Here is a 23,564-nt window from a genome sequence, read left to right on the forward strand (position 1 = left end):
TCATTTGTAGTATATAATTAGCTTGCTCAAAAATTGCCAACCCTCCTCCCTTGTTGGGTTTTATTACTCTCACATTTGAAAATCTCAAATGGTTGAATGCCTGCCATTCCTCTGTTGTGACATTCTTCCTTTTAATACATTCCCAGCCATATCAACAAAATTAGACATATGTCCCAAATCTAGTTCACACAATCTTTCAAATATATTTAGCACTGGATGTAGGGGTGGATTATACGTGCTGGAGATTTTAAATTTATTCTCCACCCCCTGATTGTTCCCCCAATAAGTCTGTTAAATTAAGATTTTCTAGCAAAATGTTTTAGATCCATTATCGTTCTAGCTACATTAACATGTTGGCTTGGTACAAATGTATTGCCCTTAGCCTTAGCCAATAGATCCAAAACAATTGGGTCAACAATACATGATGGATAGTTAAAAAATCTCCAGTGCTATTAGTTAAAATGTTAAAGTTATTATTTAACTCAGTAGCTAACATCTGCAATTGTTGTAGCATTGTTTTTCCTGGATTTCTGGAAAGATTTCTGTTTCAGAACTGCCCCTGCTTGCTTGGCATTGTAAAAAATGTGATTGTTATTGTTTCTAGGCTGTTCATTGGTGAGGTTACTATTGTTATATGAGTTGCGGATACGCTCACTCCACCTCAAGTTATTGTCAAAGTCTTTGTTGTTATTGTTTATGACACTTTGAACCTCAATGTTTTCTTCTATTGAACTAGTTTATATGTTCAAAGTGTTAATGTTACTATCATTCTTCCTAGGAGAGCTTGTTGGTGACCAAACATGGGATGGCAGTGGCCATGGAAATGTTGTGCCCTGACTGTAGGCTAAACAATCCCACCATAATTTTTTTCTACTCGCAGTTAGGTTTCCACAGGTCTTTTTAGTTTACTGAGCTATACATATGTAGACCCATGGGGCATGTCAATAGGTCCATTAGAAATTAGTAGAATGTTTGTTACAGAGCTATACATATGTAGACCCCCAGGGCATGTCAAAAGGTCCACTACAAATTAATAGGCTGTTTGTTGCTGAGCTAAATACCTCCCTTATGACAAAAAGTTGCAGGGGTGGGACCCAGACTGCAGTATTTTAAGTCATTGAACTGAGAACAATCCCAGCAGAGAACATCCTTCTATACCTGTAGATAGAAATGAAATCAGGGGGCCATTCACACCCTTGGCTGCTAGCAAGGTTGTGAGATTCGATGGGATAACAGAGCCTTGCAAGTTATATTATGGAGACCTGACTGATCTGTTTTTTAACTTATTTGAAAAAGCAGAGATAATGGGGAAATTAAAGGTCATATGATGGGAGCCAATGTTATTTTACTAATTAAACCTTTATGGGACAGGCTAATGCCTTCAAATTATAGGCCTATTTCATTACTGAGACATGAGACTTTATGCTAAAATAATTCTAGCTAATCAACTAGAAACATTAATATTAGCATTTATATCATCTAATCATCAGAATTTTATTAAACATTGAGGGGTCAGACCAGAACTGGTTAAGTTGTGGCTGAATGGACCCGAAGATCAAAGAAGTTGGCAGTAGTGGCAATAACAGATTTCTCCAAGGCTTTAGACTTGGTTAACGTGGATTTCATGTAGGAAGTATTTTCACGGTATGCTTTCCAAAATCTTTTATTTAGAAGTGTAGACTTCATTATACCAATGTAGTAGCAAGGGTGGACACTAATGGTTTATTGTCAGTCAGTGAAGTTATAGCAGAGTATTAGACAAGGCTGACCCCATGACCATATTTGTTTGTTTTGGTTATTAATGCACCATAGGTTCATAGATTCATAGGATCATAGATTAGTACCAGGCTAACTGCACTTGTGGGCCATTTTAAGCCTAACAAATTAGACATGTGAGAATCAAACCCTGCACCTTGTGTCTGTAAGGTAAATATCTTAACCATTATGTCAACCTCCCACCAGATACAGATCTGCATAATAATGTTTCAAAGTATTGCCTGCATTTTTTTAGAATAGGTTCATATTCACATCTTGGTTTGAAAATGATTGCATTGTGGGGTTGAATAACTCAAACTTTACACTCATTCAAGTCATGGAGCAAATTAAAACATTTAATTGGTCGTGTCTGGTGGTTAACAGCGTTAAATGAATGATACTCCCATTGCCATCTCAGAAGAACTCGGCAGATGGCAAGCGTGCCTACTGAGAGTGGAGCAACAATTTGTTTATATGGGAATTCACTTTTCTCCTGAAATGGGATGGACAACAGAACTAAGTAATACCAAACCATAAGTGCAGGGTATTCCTCAGCAGATTAATTCATGGAAGCATCAGTTTCTTCCATTTGTATTGAGGACAGAAATTGTTAAAATGTTCTTCCTACCAAAGATATTGTTTATCATGGGTGAATTTCTTCCTGCAGTCTGGTAGTAGACAGTATCGGCTAAACAGAAAAACATTGTTGTCTAACTGTTGCAAGAACAAAGGCCTAAGGTATCAAGGAATAACATATTTACAACTCTCCAAAAGGGAGAATGGGGAATTCCAAATCTGTGAGAATGTGGCATATCTTTGGTAGGACAACATTATTGACAAGCAAGGGGTAAGGAGAAGCCTCTACAACTTGATGTGGAGTTTCAGGTTATGATGTAATATAGGATTCTTAAGATAAAGACTATGCTGAACAAAGTATAGGATCCAGGAGGACTGCTGGATTGGTTCCAATAGGAGTTTTGTATGAAACAGTTAAAGAAAAGGACAAAAATTATATAGCTAACTCCATAATTGAAATCAAAGAAGAGGTGGCAGTTTGGCAAAATTGGATTAAAAAGAGATACATTATATCATAAATATATAGGGAACATTACATAATGTAGTATTTATCCTTTAAAGGTGATACACCAAAGAGATACTAATATACAAAACATCCCTTTGTGGTAATATTTGCAGTGTAGGTCATGTATGGGAAAAATCATTGAAGCAACAGATAACATATAGGTATCGAAGAAGAGAGGAGACACATGCTGAATCAGAGGATTTATTCCATGTCTAAAATTAAACATATAAATATATATATATATATATATATATATATATATATATATATATATATATACATACACACACACATATGGGTCTATATTATAAACATGAAAGCTGTAAACAGCAAATACATGTACATCTACACGTAAAGGTCGATGTGCAAAAAGAGCAAAATATGTAATCATCGAAAAGGAAAATGCTGAACGCATTACGTCAACCAACAGCGCCATGCAGGTAAGCTCAAACTAACTAAATAAAATTAAATTTACACACTTTTGCAGGGTGGAAAGCCCCCCTGCACCCCCCCATGTAGGGGCTGCACCCCCCCACCCCCCCTACTTAAATATACCAACTCCGAGACCGCACTACAGTGGGGAAAAAGATATATTTCCTCATCCCCATGATCACCCTGCTGCCCAAACAAATATGTTCGGTGTTTTCATTTTCGCCGATTACATATTTTGCTCTTTTTGTACATCAGCCTTTATGTGGTGATGTACATGTATTTGCTATTTTGCACTTTCATGTTTGTAATATAGACCCATATATATATATATATATATATATATATATATATATATATATATATATATATATATACTTATTATGGATTTGCAACACAACCCTATTAGACCAGACACTAATAACTGGGATAGGTTAGACATTACACCCAGTCAGATATGTAGTGGGGACAAGTTTTGCATATCTATTTGGATAACAATATCCCTACATCAAATGGTTTGCATATATGGGATTTATTCATATGTAACATTTTTCTCTGGCTAGATTTAACAACAAAAAAATACATTTATCTGCTGCTGATGTGGAAAGACCCAAAGCAACTACATAAATGTGGTGAGGGATTGTATGAAATTAGGCAGATTTGGAACTGGACACCAGACAAGGTTAAATGGGCAAATCATATATTCCCACTACATGAAAGAGATGTCCATTTATAGTTACTGCATATTACATGTGTGAAGGCTGCCAGCCCAGCTAGTTGGAATTTTGTAAATAATTTTATGTCATTGTAAATATTAATATGATCCACAGGCTTGTCTACAAATGTACGTGACCTGTATGTTATGTGCTGAGGTTCAAAAATGTAACCACAGTGCCCCCTGCTGGAAAAGAGCTGAAATGTATATGGACTATATGCTTGTGAAAATGTATGTTTTCATTGTAGAAATTGGGCCATGCAGAGTTAACTTGCAAACTCTAAGAAAATAAGTAAAGTGTTTTACGATTGTGTTCACCACAGCTAGAAAGCAGAATGTCTACAGCTAGAGTTTCTTTCTATTGTCTTAAGACAAAAATAATTAATAGTTTTAAAATGCAAAAGTGTTAATTGTTTTATGACTTACAGTTTCAGGCAAGCTTCTAAGAGATAAGTGTCAGCTTCTAAGAGATAAGTATTTTTCATAGAGGCATGTTAAATTCTGTTGGTATCTGTTTAGCTTGGGAACTAGAGGCAGGTGTCAAATATTGATGTCATCTAGCTAACCCAGCAGTAATGTGTATTATTAATTTAAGCACTATTTCAGAGAGAAAGTCAGTGCATTTTGTATTTGTCTCTGGACCTAGAAACATCCATTCAGCACTTGTATTTGCCTTACTAATAGTAAGTACTAGATTACATTATCTCTGTTACAGATAGATAGGAATATAGTAACATTAGTCTAGCTGTTTCTATATTTAGGTGAGAGTGTCCTGCAATGTTGTTTTAAAGTATTTCCTGTGATTTTGAACTCTGTTGTCACTGTATTGAGTTATTGAGTATTGTCTTGTTCTGTTAATATTTATTATAAAATATTTTTAAACCTTTTAATCATGGCTGGTTTGTTAGAGATATTTAAGCTCTTATAGTACTTGCATATGTATTTGGTGACACTGTATAGGCCACTCCTAAATAGCCTTAGCCTTGGATACACTTACCATTTGAATAATAGTACATTACACAGTAGAACTGGTCACCCTTTGGTATGGGCTTTCAGTAGCTGATAAGTAAGGGTGGTTGGTGGCAGCTGGTACTACCGTATAATCTGGGCAGAAGGCTGCATAGCTAGTGAACCTGTGCCAGCCTTCCCCAGGAATATCTGTGTGTTTGTATATAAATGAAATCTCAAAGTGTGTGTATGTCAGCTACATGGGCAGGGACACAAAGCACTGGTTGGACAGAGAGGGTGCTGGAAGTTTTGGCTTGACCACTCAGCTGAGATCTTAACCCTATAGCTGTGCCAGTGGAGCGTTTTATTAGGGATCAGGAAAGAGAGAGAGAGAAACCAGACCCAGACTGACTGTGATCTCTGTGTGCTCTTAACGGAAATTGTACTTTATTGTGTGTGCACTTGTCATCCTTCCAATCTGCACGTCCCTCACTGGTGCTAGTGGTGAGGATTGAGGGTCCCTGATTACTGGGCCAGTGCTGGGGCATCACACGTTGCCATTGGGTGGTTAATCTGAAATTACTGCATTTAGATTCTTGTAATCGTACCTGTAGTACGGGCCATCATATTTAAATTCTGTAAGAGAGTAGAATCATGCTGGCAAAATGCTTTTTTTTTTACACTTGCCAAAGTCTTTATCACTTGGTCAGAAAAGAGACTGGATGTGGAGATGTGGTCAGAGCTTTCATGAATGTTCTTGTATATGTGCTCTCACACAGTTTAAAATATATAAGATTGTGTATTGTTCTGGTGTTCTGGGAAATTTTACAACATGGGCACATTGATTTTTAATTGAGATATTTGTTGGGATTATTTGTGTTTTTGATCATTAAAAGTATTGGTCTGTTTATTACAGTTTTAAAGACTGAGACAGAGAAAAAATAATGATAAATAACTTATATAGACAAAGGTTATTACCTTACAAAATTTTGTGCATCACATCTTAAATTGTGTCATCAGTTTGTAGAGGTGTGGTTTTGTTTGTCTTGTTTGGCTTTTGGTATACTGCCATTGAATAAAGAATGTGTGTTGGAATATCCGTGGGAATCTATGAACAGCATTTAAACTGGGTTTGAGTGAAAGCTATGACATTAGGTTGGCGTAGCTGTAACCAAGTTTTTAATCAAACCAATTATTTATTGATGCTGCCAGTGTTTAGAAAAAGTACAAATAGTTATTCATATGAGTTCTTTGATACTGCCAATGTTTAGAAAAACTACAAATATTCATATGAGTTCTTAGGTTAGAGTGGATAATATTGTTAATAGCTGTAAGGGGTCCTTGGTGAATATTTACAGAGAGTATCAGTGTAATTGCCATTACCAGCTCTGGCTCGCACTTTACCCTCCCCTTCCCTAGCCACCCTGCCTCACACCATCTGATCATTGCATTCCTCCCTCTGCAGGCTCTGGCTCACCCTTTACCCTCCCCTTCCCTCCTGACTCAATCTCTCAGACCTGTAATAACATGCTTAACTACCTCACTTCATCTCAACTCCAAATACACATCCAACTGACTTACACCTAGCTTCCTCTCACTACCACATATACTACTCACTCAGTCTCCTCTCTTACTCTTCTGTCTTCCCCTTCCATCCCATTAGCCCTTGTAGCTTGTTCCATCTTTGTGTGGAGCATCTACCTTATATCTGTTTGAGTTTAGTGCAATATTTGTATATAAGATTTAGGTATATGAGTTTAGAACAGTATCAGTTTGAGCTTAGTACTATCTGTATATACAGCCTACCTTTATTCCTAGCCTCTAGCTAGATATCGGTATATCTGTTCATTACTATGTTTCATGTTGAATGTATAGATAATGTTTGCTGCAGTATGTATTATTTGCTATTGTATGTATATTCAATTGTTCTTTATGTACTCTGCTATCATTTATTGTTCTGTGGAGCTTTTGTCCCTGAGCCTCCACTGAAAAAGGACCTGTGTCCAGTTGGAATTTCCCGGTAAACAAATGTAAATAAATAAATAATAAATAAATTATAGTTACAAAACTGTTATGATTCTTTAACATTGTGTTAGCAGGCTGATGATTCTGTAGCAGATAGCTAACTCATAACAATTATTTTTGATGCATTATATAAAATAAATTACTGTGGTTCATCCATCAAGTTGAAATTGCAGCATGTATAGATATAGTCCCCATTATTGGTGTTTGTGTTTATATATAATAGCTCATTACAACTAGGGATTCAGTGGGATATGGAAGAGTTTTGTAAAATGAGGAGGCATATTGAGACTGCAGTGATGGTAGTGTTCTGAGTGGTAAGTCAGTTATATAGTAGCAGTAAAATCGATACGTTACATTGTTACTCATGTTTTACACATGTGGGCATCCCTAAGTAAATTTTACCATTTTGATCTATGGTGAAGCTACATCTTTAAGGGGATATAGTTGGTTAAGAAACATTAGGTCTGACACTTTAAGGTTGCAGGTAAGTGGGCAGTATCAGAAAGTGAAGTGACCTGTCAGGGAGGAGCTGTGGGAGCCAATCAGTTGGCACTTGAGTAATGCAACTTCAGGCAGCATTTCTAAGTGAAATGTATCAAGTAGATGAAAAAGTGAAAAGAAAGGAAGACAAAACACTACATCTTGTAAGCAGATAGTGAGCCAGAAAACTGTATATTTCCCCAAACCAATTTATATACAAAAGACACTGCAGTTTCTGTTATATCAAGTGAATCAAGTAACATTGTTACATGGATCATATGAAATGCCGCACCACAACAGTAGCACAACTACATAGGTCATCTACAATCCCCTTACCTGTAGTTGTAAACTGTAGAATAAACTAAGCAATTAAAGGGCCTTTGCAAAAACTGTCTTCTGAAAGGCTATGTTCCTTTAGTCTGTCTAAATAAGCCTGTAAATGGTAAAACTCAGGGGTAGTATTAATGTTTTAAATGCCATGTGGGGGGGGGGGGATCACTTAGGATTCATAATGGTGGGCCAGAACATAAATATCACAACTGCATTCAAAAGATTAGAGCACTGTTGATGGGTATCTTAGCTGTTTAAAATGTGCAAACCAGTAAATGGACCAAGAGGATAAAGTCTGGGGCAGTGAAATGAAAAATCTCAAAAATCCAAAGTCTCTGTTCCAGACACCATGAAAACAAATACAAAAACTCCTTTGCTAAGTAAAAACATAAGGCATGTTTTCACTCAAAGCTTCATCGGGTAGTAGTAACATCTCCTTACCCCATTCTATAATATAGGAGTTTCTTCAAATTCTTCTTATTTTTTAAAACTAAAACTCGGTCTCATGTCTACAACTTTGTTTATATTTTATCAGTCATTAATATATTCCAGTTGCTCTTAAATTCATCACATATCATTTTATATCCATAGCAAACATGAAATTGACAGAGTGTTGCTATGACTTATATAGGTTTCACATGGACAAACATTTGGCTGACCCATATCATTCTAACAAAACTTGACTCTTATGTTTATCAACTTCTTGTTTATAACCTTTATTCGATGTATAATATTGTCTAATTCCTTACTATTAGCTGTTTGTCTAAAGGCTATCGTTAATTGTCCTCGCACAATATTGTCAAAAGTAAATCCTGAATATGTACAGTTGTGATGTAAATATGAATCCTTTTAGATCTCTTGTTTAAGGCTTTTGTGGCTAATAATCCATTTAAAGTTTTCAACATCTTCACATCTACAGATCCAACCAATGGCTCTGAAAATTATAGATAAAACTTTAAATAATCCATATCAAATTCTAACTATTCATAAAAAGAAAACGCCTCCTTTCCAAGCCATAAAAATATTATCAACAAAATGAACATAATGCAGAAAATTGTATCCATCAAATCAAGAATTCAAGACAAACTTTCTTTCCCACTCCAATAATTTTAAGACTGTATATGAATTAGTAAGCAGTATCCATAGCAACACTACTTCTCTGAATGTAATAAACCTTATTATATGCAAATATACTGCTTTTCAAAACAAGTAAAATACACATAAAATTAATTCATGCATCTGTGCAATCAGATAAATAACTCAGATAAATAACTACAGATAGCCTCACTAGCATCCTCATTTGATATTACAGTAAATAATGGTCTGACATCCATAGTTACTAGATAAAAATCTGTATATCTGTTAGTAACCTGCTACTCATGTAAACTTTTTGGTTGAAACTGATTATTGTATCTTGTCCCTGGGCAGAGTATCTAGCTAAAACTCAATGGCACGTTGTTTTATTTGTCTGCTTGAGAAAATTTAGATCCCTGGTTCTGGTATTGGTGTGACTATTTAATTTTTGGAGAAAAAAGAAATTCCTGATCACTGTTTTTCTAATGGCGTGTAATGCAAAGCACAGAGCTCCCCTCTTGTGTCTATAAGACAATGAATAAAGGAATAGTGCTACCAGTCTTTTTTGGTAGCTTAGGGTTTTAAGCCAGTGCTTTTCTTAGTTAAGAACATATGGGGTCTTTCCAGATGTTTGCTATGCCTAGTATGGTACATCACAAAGTGGATATTATACTGACCTAATCAGTGCTGAGTATAAGGCAATGATGGCCTCGTTACAATTGGATAGCATTCCCTTGGTAATTAACTGTGCTACGTAGAAGGGCTTTCTGACTATCAAAGGAGAGGGAACTATCAATTCAAGTTACAGGGTCACTAGCATTTGAAGTGAGGTATTGTTTATGCTGTCCGCTGGGGGGATTGTCCACCAAATATGACAATACTGCACTTTTTTTTTTTTTGCATTTACTTTGACTTCATATTTAAAACACCAGTTATTTATTAGTAGAAGTCCTTGCTGAAGGGCTAATGCATCAGAAGGGGACTTTATCATTTATTTTTTTACATTTGTTTACCGGGGATGTCCCACTGGGCCAGTGGCCCTTTTTCAGGTGATGCATTGGGAGAAAAGCTCTATTAAAAAAACACGTTGCAAACAACACAAGAAATCAATAATAATCAAGAATACATAACTTTGGTAAATATAGGTAGTAAATAGTTTATACATAAATAAACAATAAAAACTGAGAGAGTAATATAAAGTGGGAAAAAAGAAACCTAACAAATAAAGTAGTATGAAATAGCTTATGCCATCACAGAGAAATGACTGATCAATAAATCAATATCATGGTTTTGGTGGTACACATTTATGACACATGTATGGTACATGAACAAGAATATGACTGATTAGTGTTCCTTGTCCTAAACATTGACAGCTAAGTCAATACTGAGGTGAAATACAAGAAGGAAGGACTGTGATGAAACTGTAGGAAGCTTGAGACGGGGAGATAAAGACATGAGCAGCAGTGAGCTTGAGATGGGTACAGCAAACCGGGAATTCTGTGAGAGAAGGGATAGTTTGCATTTTAGAATTTAGTAAAGGAAGAGTGATTTTGGTTGCAAGAACAAGGAAGGACAGAATGATCAGCCTGGGGTAGTGCTGGAGCAAAGCCGGTTTTTGGTTAGGTGTTCCTTAAGCAGAAGTTTAAATTTGGATGTATTGGTAGAATTTAGTATTGCCTGAGGCATGGAATTCCAGGATGTAGATATTTGGTGGGAGAACAGAGAGTTACTGTAATAATTATTAGATTTAGTAGTTTGCTGGAGGATCTTAGTGGCCTGCTGTTTGAGTAGGGCTGCACTAAGGTCTTGAGTGCTAGACAGTTAGCTGTCCAGATGGTGGAAGATGGAAAGAATAGAAAGTAGTTGGTTGAGGGACAGCAGATTTTGGGTAGTTCAATCCAATTTAGTTTATGAAATGCTGTGCAGTGATGTCATCTGTAGGGGAGGTTAGTAACAAATCTTGCAATTTTCTTATAGCAGGACTCCAGTTTGTTTAAATCTGATTTTCTGAGACTAGTGAATATTGGTGAGGCATATAGAACGGTAGAGAGTAGACGAGTCCTAGTTATGGAATGTCTAGTTGCCTCGGTTAGGTATGGCTTGACTCTGTATAGTGAGCCTAGCTTAATGTGGACCTTTTTGACAGTTAGAACGTGGCATTTGTCAAATTTTAGGTTGTTGTCAATTGTGACTCCAAGGAGTTTAGACACCAAGGAGTAATGGCACCCAGTTTGCAGTCATCTGCAGACCTGATTAGTCAGATGCCCTGGTTCATGGTCTGTAGATTAGAGAAGTAAATACCAAACTAAAGAGGTCCCAGCACTGAGCCCTGCGGGATACCACTAGTCACCTTCATGCTCTCCAATGATGTACCTGCCTTCTGCACTGCATAGCTTCCGTCTTTTAGCCAGTCTGGTCTCCATCTTTCCACATATTAGGCATCTAGTTGTAATACATTAAGCTACAGTGACATGGGGATGGTGTCTAATGCCTTGGTCAAGTCAAGGTATGCCACATGGACAGCCTGACCACTGTCAACAGCCTTTGTTACCCTTCTGAAGAATCTTCTACAGCTTTAGTCTGATGAGATTTTTGATATCATAGTTTATCAGGTCAGTGATAATACTTTCCATGGCTTTGCAAATTAGACCCATCAGGCTGATAGGCCTGTAATTCCCATGGTCAATGGGGCCTCCCTTGTGGAGTGGCATCACTACTGCTGTACTCCAAGCCTCAGGGACAAAGCCTGTGGCTCAACTAATGCCTAAATAGTTTAAGGATTGGTTCTGCCAGATCTTGTTTAGAAATGTTTAATAAATCACCAGGTATATTATCAGATCCCATAGAGGAAGTATTATAGGTTCTGGAAAACATATTCAGTAAATGTCCTTTAGTAATTATGGTAGGATTTGAGAGATTCATGAGTATGTGGGCTTGCGTTGAAATGTAACTTGTTTACTAGATGTGATACTGCTCATAAATGTGGGTCAGTATTGGATCATTATGTGCCTCTATTTATTCAAATAAAGTTAGCAAAATATGAACCAAATTCTATGAAATAAGTTTGACCAAATTAGCAGATGACTGCAAGCTGGGTGCAGTCATCAATTCCCCAAGTGATGTGGACGTCCTTCAAGAGGGTCTCACTCAAAGAAATGACTGGTGCCAGAAACTTGGCCTCAAGCTAAATTCCGAAAAATGCATCATCATCCCCTTTGGGAAGAGTGATGTCATCACATATTATCACATTAATAACAATGTCCTAAGTGCACAATCAGTAGTGAGGGATTTGGCACCTAGGCTGATAGCAACCTGACTTTTGACCACCATGTTACTTCTGTTGTATGGAAAGCTTTCTACATGGCCCACCTCATAAGTAAGGGATAACTCATCCAGGGACAAAAAGGTCATAACATCCCTGTATTCTTCCCTTATAAGGCCAAATATTGAGGACAATGCCACCTTCGGCATGTACCTCTGAAAACACATGCAGCAGCTGGAGAGACCACAGGGGTTCCTCACCAGAAGAATCCAGGGCCACAAACATCTACCCTACACAGATAGACTAAAAGCCCTGTCCCTCTACTCAGTTTCATACAGACTCCTCAGAGGTGACCTCTGTCTGGCATACAAAGCAATCCCAGACACCACCTTGATTGGACTGCTGCATATCCGCAAGTCAAGCTCTACTCAAGTAACCCGCACGCTTGACCTCAGCCTGGTCTGTGACATCAATAGGACTTGTTGGTGGGACAGATTTGTGTCCCAGTGACTCCCCCATCTGTGGAATAGACTCCCTCTCCACGTCAAGCAGAGCACCTCATTATCCCTTTTTAAGCGCATCCTGGATAACTGGATGTGGAACAGAAAATACACCCCTGGGATTCCACCTGTGTCCCTGCTGGACAGGGGCTTTGGGTGCTGGCTTGTCTAAACATGGGCTAAACTCTTAGCTAGATGTATAACAGCCTCAGGGCCAATAGCTTAGTAACCTCTTATGATCCTATGATCCTATGAAATAAAATGAATGCATTTCTTCAGCTAGTTTAGATTCCCTGCTTCTCACTTGTTCAAACTGCATTGCATGACTTGAGATAAATTCTGCAGTACTTCCTTCTCTTTTTGTGCAAACAACAAAATCTTAGGGCGTTGACCTCTGTGAGTAACTCTCAGTTCTCATGATGATTTAACTATTGGTCATTTGTACAGATCCAAAGGTTTTGTGGTTTGTGACTAAAGTGAACCTGCTCCAATACAAATAAAGATGGATATGGTTATATGCTCATACAATAGCTAGTGCTTCCTTTTCTGTCTGAAATAACATTTTCAACATCTGTTACACATTTGCTAGCACATGTAGTTGGCTTAAAGTGATCTTTATTTATTTGTGCTAAAATCTCTCACAAACATAGTGGACTTGCGACCACAACAATTCAAGTCTTTGTTTTCAGGTTCCACGAATACCATCAGTTGATTTCTAGTTAAACAGCCTCTTTTAAGGCTGAGACATTTGTCATGATGTTCACTGATACCCACTCTGTGCCTTTTCACTGAAATGTATAAGTGGCACAGTTATTGTCTGAACTTGTTTTATGACCCTAACACTGTTATTAACCATACCAAGAATATCTGTTAGGATCTCTTACCATCCCTTTGCATCTCTTCATAACATCAAGCTTTGTGATGGTGCTTTCTTTATGACATTAACCTTTTATGAGTTAAAACTATGAAGCTACAGACCTCTAAACTGCACGTGTTGAATTCACAATTTTCTATCTTCAGTTGTTTATTCAAGTATCTTTTAATTATTTAAAATACTATCCTTAACTGTTGTTCATGTTCTGTTATATATCAATATATCACATCTGATTTTGTGTTCCACCTCAGTTTCCGTACCTGTCGAGTGATGTTTTGAAAACTTCCATTGCAGAATTTACAGCGAGTATAAACGCACTATGGCATTTCAACTGCTTATTCATGGAACCCATCCAGTTGGCACATATGTCTAGTCTGCTGAACATTTTGACCACTTCCATTTACAATATCATATGATTTGCTCTGGTTGTTAGGTGTCTCTGCCTTGTAGTTGCCTTAGTAACCATCCTCATGTCTATGTAGATTCTTTACTTCATCTGGCCATTCCCATTTTGAAAGCATGATTACAGGAAAACCCACAGAGCTGGCCCTGATGTCCTTCTTAAAAACAGTCTCCTATGGATTTGCTCTACAGGTGTGCCTATATATAGTTTATCATGGGAATATTTTGCCATTTCTTAGTGACTTAAAACATGATTGCAAACTCTCTGTACAGTCTGTCTGACTTAGATTTCTATTTCACTTTATAGTTTCAGAATTATCTCATTTTTTCTTGCTTTACAGAAATTCAGTTGTGATCTCCCATTACCTTGCTCAACAAAGATGCCCTCAACGTGGTATCCTTAGCTGATAGTGTACTTTCAGATTTACCCCCACCCCAGGTGGCAGAGGTTGTTTGCTGTTGCTTGGAGGAAATGTCATTATTAAAGACATTTAAAAAACTTTAACATTCAGGCTTCTTCACTGATAATATTAATTGCAGCTCCAAAATTTGTAAGAAATAAAACCTGTCTGTTTCATATATAAACTGTCATTTCAGGTTGGCCTTTCTCTGTTACACTATAGATTGTGTGCAAATACCTGTCTGTAGCTGTATTATGTATTTATGATTAATTGTGAACTGAAAGGTTTTGTGGTTCTTCTTTTGTATGTGATTTATATTCAGCAGTTCTTTGTTTGAGCTGAAAATGTTTTTGTGTCAGATCTGCACGACTTGTCAGAATTGACCATCTTGTTACAAAAAGTACAATGCTTTAATGCTGATGGGCATACCCTTCTGTGGGATAATCTCACCAAAACACACACACATACACACACACACACACACACACACACACACACACACACACACACACACACATATATACACACATGCAAGCACACATTCACTTACTAGAACTAGACAAACTAGTGGCACTCTGTAATAGTTTTAATTTGTAGTTAAATTTACCAAATATACAAATATAACATAGATGGTATATATACATACATATATTTATATATATATATATATATATATATATATATATATATATATATATATATATATATATATATATATACATATACATATATATACACACACACACACACACACACACATATATATATATATATATATATATATATATATATATATATATATATATATATATATTTATTTATTTAACATTTGTTGACCGGGAATGTCCGACTAGGTTCCACAGAGCCTGTTTTCAGCGGTGGCCCGGGGAGAAATGCTCCAGATGAATGTCTTTGGAATATATATATATATATATATATATATATATATATATATATATATATATATATATATATATATATTCATGCAGACACCAGTAAATATTTCCATACCGGATTGGTCGAGGCCTGGGTTAACAACGACCACCACCAGTACTGTTAGCCAACAGGGTGATGGCGGAAATTGGGCTACTTTTGGCCAAAGGAGGAGAAGAGGTGGAAGGCATGGCCGAAGGCAGGAAGAGAGGAGAAAGGCTAAGACTGTGGTAGTGAGGGTTGGGACTTTGAATGTTGGCAGTATGACTGGTATAGGGAGAGAGCTAGCTGATATGATGGACAGAAGGAAGGTAGGTAAATTGTGTATGCAAGAGACCAGTTGGAAGGGGAGTAAGGTTAGGTGTATCGGAGGTGGGTTCAAATTGTTTTATCATGGTGTGGATGGAAGGAGAAATGGTGTAGGAGTTATTCTGAAGGAACAGTATACTAGGAGTGTTTTGGAGGTGAAAAGAGTGTCGGATAGAGTGATGTTTATGAAGCTGGAAATTGATGGTGTAATGATGAATGTTGTTAGTGCATATGCTCCACAAGTTGGGTGTGCAATGGATGAGAAAGAAAAATTTTGGAGTGAATTGGATGAAGTGGTGATGACTGTACCCAAGGGTGAGAAAGTGGTGATTGGAGCAGATTTCAATGGGCATGTTGGTGAAGGGAACAGAGGGGATGAGGAAGTGATGGGTAGGTATGGTGTTAAACAAAGGAATGCAGAAGGTCAGATGGTAGTGGATTTTGCGAAAAGGATGTACATGGCTGTTGTGAATATGTATTTTAACAAGAGGGAGGAGTATAGGGTGACATACAAGAGTGGAGGAAGATGCACACAGGTGGATTATATCTTATGTAGGAGGGCCAGTCTGAAGGAGATTGGAGACTGTAAAGTGGTGGCAGGGGAAAGTGTAGTTAGGCAGCATATGATGGTGGTTTGCAGGATGACGTTGGTGATCAAGAAGAGGAGGAGGAGTGTGAGGGCAGCACCAAGGATCAAATGGTGGAAATTGAAAAAGGGTAATTGTGAGGTGGAGTTTAGGGATGAGTTAAGACAGGCACTGGGTGGCAGTGAAGAGGTACCAAATAGCTTGGTAACTACAGCAGAGCTAGTAAGGGAGACGGCTAGAAAGGTGCTTGGTATCACATCTGGACAGAGGAAGGATGACAAGGATACATGGTGGTGGAATGAGGAAGTACAGGAGAGTATACAGACAAAGAGGTTGGCAAAGAAGAAGTGGGATTGTCAGAGAGATGAAGAAAGTAGACAGGTGTATAACAAGATGAGGTGCATGGCAAAGAGAGAGGTGGCGAAGGCTAAGGATAAGGCATATGAAGAGTTGTATGAAAGGTTGGACACTACGAAGGGAGAAAAGGACCTGTACCAATTGGCTAGACAGAGGGACCGAGCTAGGAAAGATGTGAAGCAGGTAAAGGTGATAAAGGATAATGAGGGAAACATACTCACAAGTGAGGAGAGTGTGTTGAGCAGATGGAAAGAGTACTTTCAGGGGTTGATGAATGAAGAGAATGAAAGTTAGAGAAGGTTGGATGATGTAGTGATAGTGAATCATGAAGTACAATGGATTAGCAAGGAGGAAGTAAGGATAGCTATGAAGAGAATGAAGAATGGAAAGGCCGTTGGCCCAGATGACATACTTGTGGAAGCATGGAGGTGTTTAGGTGAAATGGCAGTGGAGGTTTTAACCAGATTGTTTAATGAAATCTTGGAAAGTGAGAGGATGCCTGAGGAATGGAGAAAAAGCATTTTGATACTGATTTTTAAGAATAAGGATGATGTGCAGAGCTGTACTAACTACAGAGGGATTAAATTGATCAGTCACAGCATGAAGTTATGGGAAAGAGTAGTGGAAGCTAGGTTAAGAAGGGACATGATGATTAGTGATCAGCAGTATGGTTTCATGCTGGGAAAAAGCACTACAGATGCGATGTCTGCTCTGAGAGTGTTGATGGAGAAGTACAGAGAATGTCAGAAGGAGTTGCATTGTGTTTTTGTAGACTTAGAGAAAGCATATGACAGGGTGCCTAGAGAGGAGTTGTGGTGTTGTATGAGGAAGTCAGGAGTGTCAGAGAAGTATGTAAGAGTGGTACAGGATATGTACGAGGGTAGTGTGACAGCGGAGAGGTCTGCGGTGGGAGTGATGGATGCATTTAAGGCGGAGGTGGGGTTACATCAAGGATCAGATCTGAGCCCTTTCTTATTTGCATTGGTGATGGACAGGTTGACAGACGAGATCAGACAGGAGTCCCCGTGGACTATGATGTTTGCAGATGACATTGTGATCTGTAGTGAGTGTAGGGAACAGGTGGAGGAGAACCTGGAGAGATGGAGATGTGCTCTAGAGAGAAGAGAAACGAAGGTCAGCAGGACTAAGATAGAATATATGTGTGTGAATGAGAGGGAGGATAGAGGAATGGTGAGGCTGCAAGGAGTAGAGGTGGCAAAGATGGATGAGTTTAAATACTTGGGGTCAATAGTTCAGAGTAACAGTGAGTGTGGAAGAGAGGTGAAGAAGAGAGTACATCAGGATGGAGTGGGTGGAGAAGAGTGTCAGGAGTGATTTGTGACAGACGAGTACCTGTAAGAGTGAAAGGGAAGGTCTACAAGAGGGTAGCGAGACCAGCTATGATATATGGGTTGGAGACAGTGGCACTGACATAAAGGCAGGAGTTTGAGCTGGATGTGGCAGAGTTAAAGATGTTAAGATTTGCACTGGTTGTGACGAGGATGGACAGGATTAGGAATAAGTATATTAGAGGGTCAGCCCAGATTGGAAGGCTTGGAGACAAAGTAGAGAGGCAAGATTATGTTGGTTTGGACATGTGCTGAGGAGGGATGCTGAGTATATTGGGAAAAAGATGTTAAGGATGAAGCTACCAGGTAACAGGAAAAGAGGAAGGCCTAAGATAAGGTTTATGGATGTGGTGAGAGAGGACATGCAGGTGGTTGGTGTGACAGAGCAAGATGCAAAGGACAGAAACAGGTGATCCGCTGTGGCGACCCCTAACGGGAACAGCTGAAAGAAGATGATGATATATATATATATATATATATATATATATATATATATATATATATATATTATGATGTAATTACTGTTCAACTTGAGAATGCAACGCTCACTGTGGAATTTTGCCTTTAACAGACCTACTACAAATCTACAAACCCAAGTCTAAAGTTGGACGCAACATGTAGAGCTATCACCCCACTATTGCTTGGAATAGGCTCCCACTAGAAATCAGGACCCTTACACATCCTAAACAATTTAAGACAGCCACCAAAGAGCACTTTAAAAGTCACTGGTTCTGCCACTGCACTCTCCATCCTTAACATCCCCTACTTCTCACACCTTAATCTACTTTCTGCCCTTAACTCACTCTTCTCACTAGCTCTCTCTACTCTTCCTTGACTACTCTTTCTACTGTCTTCTAAAACCTATTAAGCAAATTGCCTCAGAGAAACATTCTATTGTAATTGTCTTGCCTTCATGCAACTACATTATGATAACACTGGGTTTTTGTAACCACTTACCCCAAAAACTATATTCATCTTAATGACGTATTTTTTGTATACATCTTGAAATAGTTATGCTATACTCCTGATTATTGACACTGTATAATATTGCATTGCTACTTAATGCCTTGTAATAATCCTGTAACATTGCTGTTTAATACTAATCTATAATGAAAGTTGTGTAATATGTTGGAGATGTTTTCCCCGGGCCTCTGCTGAAAAAGGGCTCTTCAGCTCAGTCGGACAATCCCAGTCAACAAATATAAAATAAATAAATACTATAAATAAATAAATAGAGAGTGTATTTTGTGAGACAGGAAATAAGCAGGCAAGCTAGGCAAAATGAGGCAAGGCTTCATAGCAATCAATGAGAAACAGGTGAATCTTTGGGTACATAGTGACTATAACAGAAATCAGATTCTTGAACTCTGGGTCATGTGAAGAGTCTTAACGGAAGTGTGTAAAGAAGCCTCTAAATTCTGAAGTCTGGAAGTGATCTCTGAAGGTCTGAAAATAAGAGCTAAGAGAAGTTATGGTGTGTGTGTGTTTTAATATCTGTGGAAATTACTGATGACTCAAAGTATGTTTTGCTTCAGAAAATCATCTGATCAAGAATGCTACAGCTGTAAAAACTGTTGGCTTTGGAAAACCCTGTATGAAAATATACTGCAGCTGTGAAATGAAATCTAGAACGGCTGTTGTGAATGATTAAGATTTGTTTCAGTTATGCCCCTGTTTAGCTGCATGAAAGCATGCTTTATTATCCCTGCAAATAAACATTGTCTATAGCCTGAAATATCTGTTTTCATATACTGGTTTTATGTCTGCATACAACATATAATGATACATCAGTGTCTGTAGCTGGCAAAAAAAATCCCTTCAATCTGTGTATCTTAATTTACCTGAAAGTGTTCCCACCTCCTCCAAAAAGAGTGTAATGCAACTACTTAAAAGCAATACTTGCTGAAAGAAAACTGAGCTTAGATATTAACTACTCTCAAACAGAGTAAGATTAAAAAAGTCACATATGCCATAGAGGCACTTGATATAGCAATGGAGATACTCATAGCAGTGAAGGCAAAAATCTTTGTGTAGCTGTTTTTCTGTTTTTTTTTTTTTGTGTGTGTGTGTGCTGTTGAACATTTCCTGTAAAGAATAACTGTTGTACGCATTATAAAATGGAAAAGTACTAGAAGCTTTGATGAACTTTAATATAACTTTAATGAGCTCCACAGATGCTCTTCAAGAAAAACTTGCAGCCACAGACTGACATGTGCTTAGCCTCCATGACAAAGCCATTAACCAACATCTGATCCACCTTCAGCAGCAGATATCATCTACTCTTTTACCCACTGACTGACATGTGCTTAGCCTTCATGACACAGCCATTAACCAACACCTGACCCACCTTCAGCAGCAGATATCATCCACTCTTTTACCCACTGACTGACATGTGCTTAGCCTTCATGACACAGCCATTAACCAACACCCGATCCACCCTCAGCAGCAGATATCATTCACTCCTTTACCCACTGACTGACGTGCTTAGCCTTCATGACAAAGCCATTAACCAAAATCTGATCCACCTTCAGCAGCAGATATCATCCACTCTTTTACCCACTGCCTGACATGTGCTTAGCCATCATGACACAGCCATTAACCAATATCTGACCCACCTTCAGCAGCAGATATCATCCACTCTTTTACCCACTGACGTGCTTAGCCTTCATGACACAGCCGTTAAAAAAACACCCGCTCCACCTTTAGCAGCAGATATCATCCACTCTTTTACCCACTGACTGACATGTGCTTAGGCTTCATGACAAAGCCATTAACCAACATCTGACCCACCTTCAGCAGCAGATATCATCTACTCTTTTACCCACTGACTGACATCTGCTTAGCCTTCATGACACAGCTGAATTTCCCAGAATATGATCATCACACATAACCATGGACCCACTGCAGACATAGTTGGACTTAGATGATGTTGGGATGTCTCTGATCACAACTACCAGAAACTGAAACAGGAAGTTCTGGATTGGTCTGGAGCTTCATCTCATGCTTGATCCCTTTAGTTTCAAGGCTGGATATTCAGTATGGACAGTCCTGCATGATCACAATGACTGATTACTGCATGCTTCACACTGAGGCCAGAACTTGATGTAAATAATATAAGTAAAAATTCAGAAATTTTGTCTGTAGATAAATGTAGAAGGGCAACCTAGAACTCTAGGGAATATAGTTAAACTAGAAGGAGAAATCATTAAACAGAAAAGCCCCGGTTCATATGCATACTTTGTGCTACAAAATAGCCTATTCTATATGGTAGCCAAAGAGAAAGAACTGACGCAGATACTGTGAAAGTTATTAGTTTCAAAGACTTTTAGAATAATTGTAATGAAGGTGGCATATAGTCACATTTTTGGGATGTCATCTAGGAATGGATAAAACTGCAGCTATGATTTTTGGCAGATTTTACTAATATTGTATTATGAATGGCATGGACTATTTTTTGCTAATCTTGCCCAGACTTTCAAAGGACTACCAATTAGGGTTCAAATGCTCTAAAATATCTGTACCCTTCATAGAAATCCCATTTGAAAAAAACAGCAATGGACATTGTAGACCTATTTGTAAAGCTGAGTAAAGGCCATCAGTCCATTTTAGTAATTATTGATTATGTAACACCATTTCCTGGCAAAGTACCACCATGAAGCGCTAGTACAAAGTCCATAACAGAAGAACTAGGTACTGCCCACCAAGGCACCTTCATTTTTATCCGGAATAATGTATTAAATTTGTTGAACTTTTAAAGAGAAATGGGATATTTGTATACCTTTAGACCAATTGCAAAGTTGAGCATTTTAATAAAACTTTAACAGTAATGCCACAAAATGAAATAAAAGGGAATATGTTACAAGAGAGAAAGAGAGGGTCTATATTAGATCAGCGAATGCCTAAAAAAGCGAACGCTGATTGATCGACCTTATGTAAGCGAAAGCTTATAATCTCGAATTGTCAGATCCGCTATTTGTTTCCTAGGGAAAAAAATTGCTGATCCAAAACACATACACACAACACAAGCACACCAAACAAACAGAAATCCACACACATACACCTAAAATCTGACACCTAACCCTACACTAAACTATGCACACACCGCTAACTATCAACCTACTTTAACCCAAACCCTAACCCTAAGATCCATTACTATCGTACACTCACCTCACCCGCTCCCTAACCCTAACTCACCTAAACCTGCCCTAACCCTCATGTCCACACAATCGCACACATACCTAACACGAGCCCTAACCCTAACTCACCTAACCCACCTTAACACTCACATCCACTCAATCGCACACTTACCTGAATCTGACCAGTAACTTTCCACCACAGCACTGAAAATACCAAAGCAACAGAAACAGACAACCAAATTCTTTCCCTAGGAAAAAAATTGAGTTTCTGTTGCTTCGATATTTTTAACTTTCACTAAAATAAGGTTGATCAATCAGCATTCACTTGTTTAAGCATTCGCTGATCTAATATAGACCCGAAAGAGATACCCAGTGACTCAGATGAGTTCACTCCATTAAAATTGCGATGTGGAAGACATCACTAAGGCTTTTTATGTACAAGAAAAGAAATACAGTAGGATTAAAATGCCACCTGTTAATGTGTTATAAATCATTTTACAGGCATGCAGGATAGAGTTCAGAATAGTACGATCTATAACTTTTACAGTAGCAAACATTTGGAAAGAGCACAGGAGACATGACGGAGAATATGCAGTAAGTATGATCATCTCAGAGAAATCAAAGTAGGGGATAAAGCACTTGCGTTAGTACCCACATAATAAAACAAGTTCATTGCAAAATGGCAAGGGTCCCTTGACATGGTGGAAAAGGTAAGTGAAATAAGTTATAAGATGAAGCAATTAAAGGAAGAGAAGAAAACATTAACAGTCATAACACACATTTCTGAAGCCTTAGAGAAAATGGAAGTTTCTATAGCAAGTATGTTTTCAGAGGAAGTTAACCCCCCATACACACAAAATGTCCTAAAGTTAAAATAGATGAAATATTAGCAATGCCTCAGAAACAAGAACTAAAGGAATTAATTTGTACACAGAAATATTAAGGTGTTTTCACAGACACTGAGTAGAATCAATTTAACACAACACCAAGAATGGTGAAAAAATAAAGTTTAACCCATATCATATACCAGAATCCCAACACCAAGCAATTAAGGAATAGATACAGAAGGTGTTCAAGGCAAGGGTCATAGATGAATTACAGACTGAATGAAATTATTCCTTTTTACCCATCTCCATGGATGAATTGATTGATATCCCATGCACGGAGTAGACAAACTAATTGAAACTTTAGGCAAGGCTCTGTTTTTTTTCCACTTTAGATTTAGCTAAAGAGTATTGCCAAAGTCTACTAGCAGAAAAGGCTGAGATATAGCATTTTCTATACCAAAATGACCCTACCACTATTAAGTCTCAAATTTCGGTCTCCATAGAGCACCTGTATCTTGCAGTGGCTGAGAGACATAATTCTTAGATCACATACGGGAAATACAGCAGTCTACCTTGATGATGTAGTAATAGTCTCCAAAGACAGGGAAAGCATCTCTCTAGAAAATAAATTTTAAATTCCCTGTGTCAGGTTGGATTGAGAGCTAACCAGCTAACTACAGCTTAGGCATGGTGAAAGACCTTCAGCTGGGTTATGAAATAGGCGAAGAGGTAGGAAAACCACAAGCTAAGAGAATTTTAGCAGTACAAAACTGTATCACACCAACCACTA

This window comes from Protopterus annectens, chromosome 8.part1 (genome assembly GCF_019279795.1).
Source record: "Protopterus annectens isolate FY-2018-M chromosome 8.part1, PAN1.0, whole genome shotgun sequence".
NCBI lineage: Eukaryota > Metazoa > Chordata > Ceratodontiformes > Protopteridae > Protopterus > Protopterus annectens.